Raw genomic sequence first — 8,950 nt, 5'->3', positions numbered from 1 at the left:
CTAAGTGATATAGGACATATTACTGTAATTTGATATTCAGTTTTCTTATCTGTGCAATGGGAATTGAACTAAATAGCATTTCAGTATTTTTTTATGATTCTAAAACATTATCATTTTCAAGACTGTTTGTATAAAAAGTTATTCTTTAGTGGGTAGAATAGATACATTATTTGTATTAATTTGGTTTCAAGTAGAAAAATAGCAATTGATACCATGTGTTTAAGTAGTGAGCTCTAGATATATTTTCTCTTATTTAGATTAACATCTAAATTGCTTTCATAAAACAATACAAATTAATCTCGAAGACTGATAGAGAAATTACCAATAAGTAGGAAACGCAGTGGCCAATAGCAGAATATGTTCTTTAAGTTTGCATAAGCATTAGATGAACAAAACTGTTTTGAGATAGTTTGTTATTAATTATATGTAGGAAAAACTATCATGTGAGACTTGAGGATTTGAAAAGCTCTATGTGTTGAAGATTGTTCTTTGAAAGTCATGTTATGTTTGTCTCCAAATGAAATCTTGTTTTCAAAATTTGGTCATCTGAAAATAAAGAGGACCCTTCATTGTAAAATAGATATTATAAGGATGTAAGGTGTTTAAAATATTTGAATGAGGTGATGTACTCTAATTCTTTGTATTAATTTTCATTTTAAAAATTACACAGGTCAATAAAATGATGACGATGCAATTGGTAGCATGCGTAGTTGATGATTCATGAATTTGAAGAAAAATGATACACTATTTTGTATATCCTTTCTTGGTGAAGAAAGACCAAACCTTCCATTCTCGCACTGAACTGCTTTTAATTTTCAAGGCACATTGAAGTTTCATTCTTCGTATTTGCTTTCTATTTTCATAGTGATGGGAATGGAATGTGATCTCCATCACTCAGCCATTATCCTGCCCTTTGTGGCCATCGCCTTTGACTCAGGCCTGAATTCACCACAACTTATTTTTACAATGATCCTGACATGCAGCCAGTCCACTTGGCAGAATTTTCACTCTTGCTTAGCTGATTTCAAAATGAAGATTCTTATTGTTTCTCTTCAAAGCCTTTCTAGTTTCAGCAAGAAAGCTTTTAAAATAAAACTGCTGTCAGGCAAATGACTGAAGACAAAATGCATTTTTTTTCCAATTCCCTGATTCTGTCTCAACTATTAAGTTCCAAGGAGCTCTCCACTTTTCAGTCTTATTTATAAAGATATTATCAAATCTAGCAATATTTTCTCAAGAAATTGCTGGGCAGTGAATACTTTTTTTTTTTTTATAATGGTGAATGGATTCACTTTTTTCATATACTGTGTTGCAGAAAATATATCCAATGTACATGTAGGAAATGTTTGCCTTGTTCGGTATTAAATTACTGAATTGTTTATGACTATCAGTGAGGCAAAGGGAACATTGCAAGGTTTGGGACTGGGGTTATTTTCTTTCTGACTTTGATGTTCTCCTTTTAAGGTTTCATTTTGCTGCTTACTCTATGTATTAGTTCATTTCAGTTTTTTTCTTCCTTGGTGGACTTTTTACAGCCTACGAGGAGCTGATGGGCTTCGAATTTTCAAGGTATAATTTACTAGTTTTCTCCCAATCACAATGTTCTGTGACTATTTATTTATTTATTTTCACAGAACTAGTTTTATAACCAGGGTGGTTGCAAAAATAAATGGTAACTAAAGTACGTAAATTCATCTTGCATGTAATTTTGGTTTACAGCTTATCCTAGTGGTTCCCAAACTTTAGTGTGCACCAGAACCACCTGGAGAGCTGTTTAAAACCAACCAGACAGCTGAGTCCCACCCCAGAATTCAGTACTTCTGAGGGGTGGGGTCTGAAATTTTGAATTTTGAATGACTACCCTGCCAGTGCCACTGCTGCTTGGCAAAAGACCAGAGTTTGAAAATTACCTCTGCAGAACATGAAAGAATACTAGACGCTTGTCATGTTGTTCAAATAAAATAGCACACTGTCATCTGCCGAAGATGGCACAAATGCCATTGTTTTTAAGAAATAGCTGTGACTTTCTCTTCTTAAAACAGTATACCCTCCTTAAGCTTAGCTCTTGCATTCTGTGAATAAAACTCGAATTGAAGGAATGGCCATATTTCTGACAAGTCATGAGGCTTACCAAGGTCAATTTCATTTGCTGTATCACTTAAAATACAATTCTACTTACAATTGCCTGGCATGGATGATTGCACTTTTTTTTAATATACATAATACATTTGACACTGAGAAATAAGAAGCTATGAAAATAAAGTTGATAGCCAGTAAAGAAGTTTTTCCTTAAACGGTTGCAATCTGCCAAGAGCTGATAAGGAAAGAATCCTGTGGGGACAATGGCAAAAAACTTAAAGCCATCAAATCCATGTCAGCACTAGACAAGAAAACAAATAGAATTCCAGGCAATTCAGAGCAAATACTACAAATCAGAGACCATACTCTAACCTCCTTTCAATCTTACACTTTTGAAAGACAACTTAGAAGTACAAAGGACAGTGAGCAACTCCCTGCTAGTAGTTAACATTGTGCCTTTACTTTTGACTTTCTTCTGTTGAGCTGGAATTAAATTTGTCTTCAGTAAAAACTTTTCTCAGTTTCTCTGTGGTGCATATCATATTATCTCTAATGTAAAGTGCTCAAGAAAAAAAACTGAGGCTGAGCAAGGGTAAGTTAATTATTTAAAATTGTGTGTTAATTATGATGAATTAGAGTAATGAAGTTATGCTTAGCAGATTTCTGTTGTACCTTTACATTCTCTGTTCTAAATTGTTTTGAAGCTATAAAGATCATTGGAGAAGAATATTACCATATGAAGTTAAAATTGTTAATCATAGCTTCATAGATCCATACCCATGAATTAGTTAATTATTCCTCATTTTTCACGTGGTATTATAAAAAAGGTATGTTTCAGATTTGTAATTTTTTAAAAAAATTTGACGTTAAAATGAGTTATGTGTCAAATTTAGATGCTACTTCTTACACAGAGTACTTAAAATGAATGGGAGCGGAAAACGGATTAACTGAAGTTGTTGTGACTTATGAAATCTTATAGTTTACAACATTTTAAAGTTGTTCAACTAAGGTAGATGAGTATAAAACTAATAATACCATTATTGCTCTATCATTGAAAGGTTGTCATATGCAAGGTAGTACTTCCAAGGACTGTAAACCACACAACTTCTTTAAAATGTTTTACAGATGATATCCTTGGGAGTTTGTGGAATTTTCGGTTTAGGAAAGTCAGATAACCTGAAAATCTCATTCAGATGCTAAATGCTGAAGCTAGAATTTGAACTCATCCTATTCTTTTAATTATACTGCCTTATTACAAGTTTATATTAATGAATTCAAGGTTATTTATATGTGTGAACAACCTCCTCTTGTTGATTAAAAAATATATTAATAGAAATGATTTCCCAAAGTGGAATTTTATAAAAGACTGCATAGACAGTAAATGCTGTTGAAACCAGGTAGGGGTGGGTATAGCCATAGATCTTTATAATACAAATATATTGGTATATTATAGAAACATCCTGCTTAGTTGAAATGCAAAAGCGATCAAGAAAATAGTGCATCGTTTTGTGGATTTATACAAGACTAGGAAATCCAGGGTGAGATAACTCAGTGAATGGGGAGTATAGTGAATGGCTGTGAAATAAGAGGAAATAAAGATTCCCTAGCATAGAGCAAAATATATTGACTTTTATAATGTTTTTCTTTTTCTCATGTATTTTTTTTTCTTGTTCCAAATTGTGAAATAATATGTGCATTTGTTTTCTGCTAAATCGTTGCTTTACTGAATTCACTACTTAACTTATCAATGATAAAAGGAGTTATTTCAAAGACTTGGCCGAGGCAGCTGAAGGTATGAGAATAAACCAACTTCTTGCAAAAAACAAAAACAGAAGCAAAACAAGACAAAACAAAAAACCTAGAATGGTGATTACTGGTAAGGTTTGGCTTTGTATCCCCATCCAAATCTCATGTTGAATTGTGATCCCCATTGATGTGGAGGGACCTGGTAGTAGATGATTGGATCATGGGGGCAGATTTCTCCCTTGCTGTACTCATGATAGTGAGTTCCCTTGAGATCTGGTTGTTTAAAAGTGTGTAGCACCTCCCCTTGGAGCTTTTCCCCTTCTCTGGCCACTTAAGATGTGCCTGCTACCCCTTTGCCTTCCACCATGATTGTAAGTTTCTTGAGTCTTCCCCAGTCATGCTTCCTGTACAGCCTATGGAACTGAGTGTATTAAACCTATTTTCTTTATAAATTACCCAGTTTTACTTATTTCTTTATAGCAGTGTGTGAATGGACTAAGGCAGTTAGTGAGGGAAAGCTTCTCTCTTGGCATTGCTATGGTGTTTGGGCTCAGTTTTACTCATTGTCTTGTAGAAGCTCTGAACTAAATCATCAGCCTCTAGCAAGTATAGTTTGAATTAAAAATAGAAAGTATAAAGCATGTCTATTTTTCTTTTAATTAATTTCAGTTGCCTGTGAAAAGAAAAAAGATAAGAAACATGTAGATAAAGATAATTTATTCAGAAAAGTAGTCAAGAAACTAGGATGGCTTCAATGTAGAATATTTGAGTCATTTTAGAAACAGCGTCAAACTGGCAGAAGTTTGAATAAAATGACAGTGATGTTAATAAAGTAGCAAATGTACTATATTTCAATAATAGAATTGGTAAACCATTTTAAATAAGTTAATTATAAAGGTACATTTTTACAAAAATGATAGGACCAGAGAGATATTAATTTAAAATTATGTGAAAAAAGAGACATTGAATAGGGCTATAACTTTATCATTTTGATATCACATAGTATTGATTCATCAGTAAGGAAGAATTTTATTTATGATATTGTATAAAATACTTGAGTTTAAGAAAGATCTCGTTACATTATTTTGTAATCACCCAACTAGGGTATTTTATCAAGATTATAAGCATCCTAATGATCAGATAATCCCTTAAAAGATCTTTAGGTAGCCAAATGAAAATATTCAGGTACAAATTGTTTTCTTTCAAGCAAACAGTATTATTAATTAACACCCTAGTTCATTGAATCCACAGAACTGATTACAACATTACTTCCTTCCATGAGTGTACATTTAACACCAGTAATTTTCCTTCAAAAAAGTAATGTTAGATTAACAAACATTGACATTGGTCTAAAGGGGGCTTTTATACATCTAACAAATAATTGTCAGTAGCAATTAAGCTGTTTCACAGTTGAAGCTTATGAAGGAAGCAGGGAAAAATGAACAGAATATTTTGTAATACAAAATTTACCTACTGCATTCATGAATCATTGAACAAATACATCTTTGTAAGAAATATAGAGCAGGCAAGAATGAATTAAAATATAGGTTCCAAATATGAAGTAAGATCTAGGTGTTCATTCATTAATTCTGACAATGTATTTATAGAATGACTAATATGGCCTTTTTGTAGAATTTACATTAATTCAGTTTTCTTGGAGAAAATATTTAGAAGTTTAGGTGCAGTTGACTGAAGACATAGAAATAACTGAGAGTACAGTTGAGATTAGAGAAAATGAACATGGTACTCTTCAAAACAAAATGATGTAATCTAGAAGCATTCAGCAGCCTGTTGGTAGCAAGAAAGAATGCATGCAATTTACTGCATTAGTCTGAGGTGTAGCAGAGCGGTAGATGTTCATTGAAGTGTTGTGTGAGCTTCAGTTGCACAAAAACTTAACGTAGAACTGCAAAAGAAAAAGTCTATTGACTACATGAAATTTTAACATCAAAAGGGTAGGTGGAAAAATTAAAACCAGCAAACAAAACTTGAATCAGAAAGATAGAAAGAAAATTAGATCAGAAGAACATTAACACAAACAATTGCAAAAGAATTGCAATTGTTTTTTGCAAATTGTTTTGCAATTTGCAAAAAAATTGCAAAAGAGACGTTAAAGAGGAAGACTGTCATTTTCATTTTCAATGCTCCAGAAAGCTCAAGGAAGACTGGGTACAAATGGTAAGGATGTCAGGAAAAATCTCTCAGATGTTGTTATTTCTGTGTTTGAACAAAAGCAAGGACGAGATCACCAGTGTACTTGATTCATAAATAGAAATTGGTCCTGCTTTATCAACACTGCTGTTGAGAAAATCTCATGTTTTTATTGTGGTGAAATTCACACAGCATAAAATCAGTCATTGTAAAGCGTACAATTAAGTGGCATTTTGTACCTTCGCAATGTTGTACAACCCAAAGCCTCACTTTTAATAAACGTAGTTTGTCTTGAAACATAAAATGAAAAAGCCTGAAGAAATCATATAGGGAAAGTATTGACTTGTAGCATAGACCCAAAAGAAATGAAAGAGAATATTTGGAGTACGTATGAGAATGATTCCACTCTTTGCTGACTAATGGATTAAATTATGGTCTAGGATATCTATCAAGAAACAAGAACGTCTCCAGCTGGTAGCAAAGAATCGACTTTGAAGGAAATCCCACAGTGTTACTTGAGCTAATCAAGGATTGTGGCAAAGCTGCAGTTTTCTTGATAGCTTTATGTCCCCTTACAGTTGTGCATACTTAATTTCCAACAAGTACCATCTTATTTGATGTTATTAAAATTTTACAGCATGCTAGGTCTTTTTTTTCTTCTACTTTTTTTTTTTTTTTTAACAGAGCAATTATGTCTTGCAGAACAGGCTACTTTAAATCATCATTTAAATATAAAATATTTTAAAAATAGAGTTATAAAATGATTTTCCTATACCTGCAATTAGTGAAAGTATTTCTGGGAATTATAAGCTCAGGAAAGAATTTTAGTGTTAGGAGGATATTGAATGAAATGGAAGAACTGTCACGTACAAATGATGAGATTAGATAGATTTGGTTTTGTGGTGTCATGATAAATATTGGCTTTCATCCTAGGTTCCTGGCTCACAACTTCCATAGCCCTTGTTACAGTCTTTTGTTATAATGTTGGGCGTGTTAGGCCTTAGGGGCAGGACTCTGACCCTCTCTTTCCCTCTTTTCTCTTACCTTTCTCTCACCTGCCCCAGGCAGGACTCTACTCTTCCCTGGCCTTTCTGATCATGGGTCTTAAGAATTTTCCCAGAGAGGGTCCTGCCCTATATTCTGGAAGGCAGGAATACTGCTGTCCTGAAGCTTCCATAAAATCCCAAGAGGATTGGGTTAAGTTGGCCTCCAGATAGGTGAACACATGGAGATTCCTGGAGGGGAAGGCATGGAAGCTCCACACCATTTTCGACATGCCTGCCCTATGCAACTCTTCATCAATACCCTTTGCAAAACCAGCAAATGTAAGTAATTGTTTCCCTCAGTTCTGTGAGCTGTTCTAGCAAATTAATTGAACCAAAACAGGGAGTCATGGGAACCCCAATGCCAGATGCCAGTTGGTCAGAATTTCAGAGGCCTAGATTTGTGACTGGTGAGCGAGGGGCAGTTTTGGGGACTGAGCCCCACCCTGTGGGATATGATGCTATCTCCAGATAGACAGTGTTGGAATTGAACAGGAGGACACTCATCTGGTGTCCACTGCTTGGTGTGTGGGGAAACTCCCCTCTACACTTTGTCACGGACGTCTTCTGTGTTGACTGTTGTGACATGAGAGCAGAGGAAGCCCATGGTTTGAGAAAGTTTTCCCCACACAGGTTGTCTTAGGGGAGAAAACAAAAGCTAGCTGATAAATGTAGAAACAGAAAAGAAAATGGTGGTGACGGTAGCCTAGCGTGCCAGGGAGCTGTTGCTTTTCCCTAATCGCTTTCATCCAGGCTCTGTCAGTGGTCGGCATCCGTGGAAATCAATGAGAACTTGCACATCAGTAAAAAACATGGAGAAAACCCAGGGAAATAGTAAGCGGAAAAGAAAAGAGAATAGCTTGACTACCTCTCAGTGAAAGCAGAGGAACTTTGAGATCATACAACAAAAGCAGAAGGCAGCTAATGAGAAGTCTATGCAAACAAAAGAAAAATGATGACTGGCTATTTGGAAAACCTGGGTGCTACTGCCAACTGGGTGTGTCATAAGCTCTAAGGTCAAGATTCTGTAGACTGGACAGTCATTACGTATGTTATGACGTATGCTTTAAAAACTATTTTAAATTTTACCTTTCAGCTTGACTTAGTGTGATGTTTCAGAAGCATTTTTCTAAGAGTAAAACACTAACTATGCAAAAAAAAAAAATGTTGAAATATGAAGATTGAGAATAAGAGTGGAGGCACAGATGTGGGGAGTCCAGCTGCTGGTTGTTTTTAATAGGAGAACTTGGTTAAGCATTTACACTGCTTTCTTTTATTTAAAACCATGATGACCTGATTCAGATAGTTTCCCTTCTGCTATGAACATGAGATCATAGATGAAACAAAACCTTCAAAGTAAGCTCTAACTAAACACCAAATAATAAAGGAAAGATTCAAAAAGTACAAAATATAATAAAAGTCAACATGGTGAGAGCCGATGGCATTGCAGCCCACAGTAAATTTTACCCTGTATTTTGGCATGAAAGGCTGGCTGTAGGCTTGTCATTCACCCAGGAAAACGAGAGAGACAGCCTCAGGCTGTTGCAGGTGGGTAAACTGGATTTTCTAATCCTGCATTAAAATATGCATGAAAATCTTTTCATAGATATTCTCCATTTATGAAAAGTGACCTAGAAAAACTCTACATACGTACAAAGAGATTTGGCCTTGAAATTTTTGTTCTGTTTAGGGTCTTAGGTATAAAGGAGGGAAGAAGGGAAGACAAGTATATAAAAAAAAATGCCTTGGGGCCCAAATATGTCTACATTTAATTTTTTTTTCTGTGTAAAATCATTCCAGGACTGTTGTAATCCATATATCCTTATCAGTAATAAGGAAACTGAAATAATAAAATCAGAGAAAAAGAAAAAAGTTAATGCTGAAAATGAACTCACACAACTAGATTACATGATATGATTAGAATGTTAGTA

At 34.6% G+C, this 8,950-nt stretch overlaps 1 pseudogene; it reads left to right on the top strand.

Annotated features, from left to right (window-relative positions):
- Positions 1–3,942: 3,942 nt before the first annotated feature.
- On the top strand, positions 3,943–7,975 carry LOC104658959 (annotated as a pseudogene).
- Positions 7,976–8,950: the final 975 nt, after the last annotated feature.

The sequence above is a fragment of the Rhinopithecus roxellana genome, chromosome 2, assembly GCF_007565055.1.
Source record: "Rhinopithecus roxellana isolate Shanxi Qingling chromosome 2, ASM756505v1, whole genome shotgun sequence".
Taxonomy (NCBI): Eukaryota; Metazoa; Chordata; class Mammalia; order Primates; family Cercopithecidae; genus Rhinopithecus; species Rhinopithecus roxellana.
This window is presented reverse-complemented; position numbering and strand designations above follow the sequence as displayed.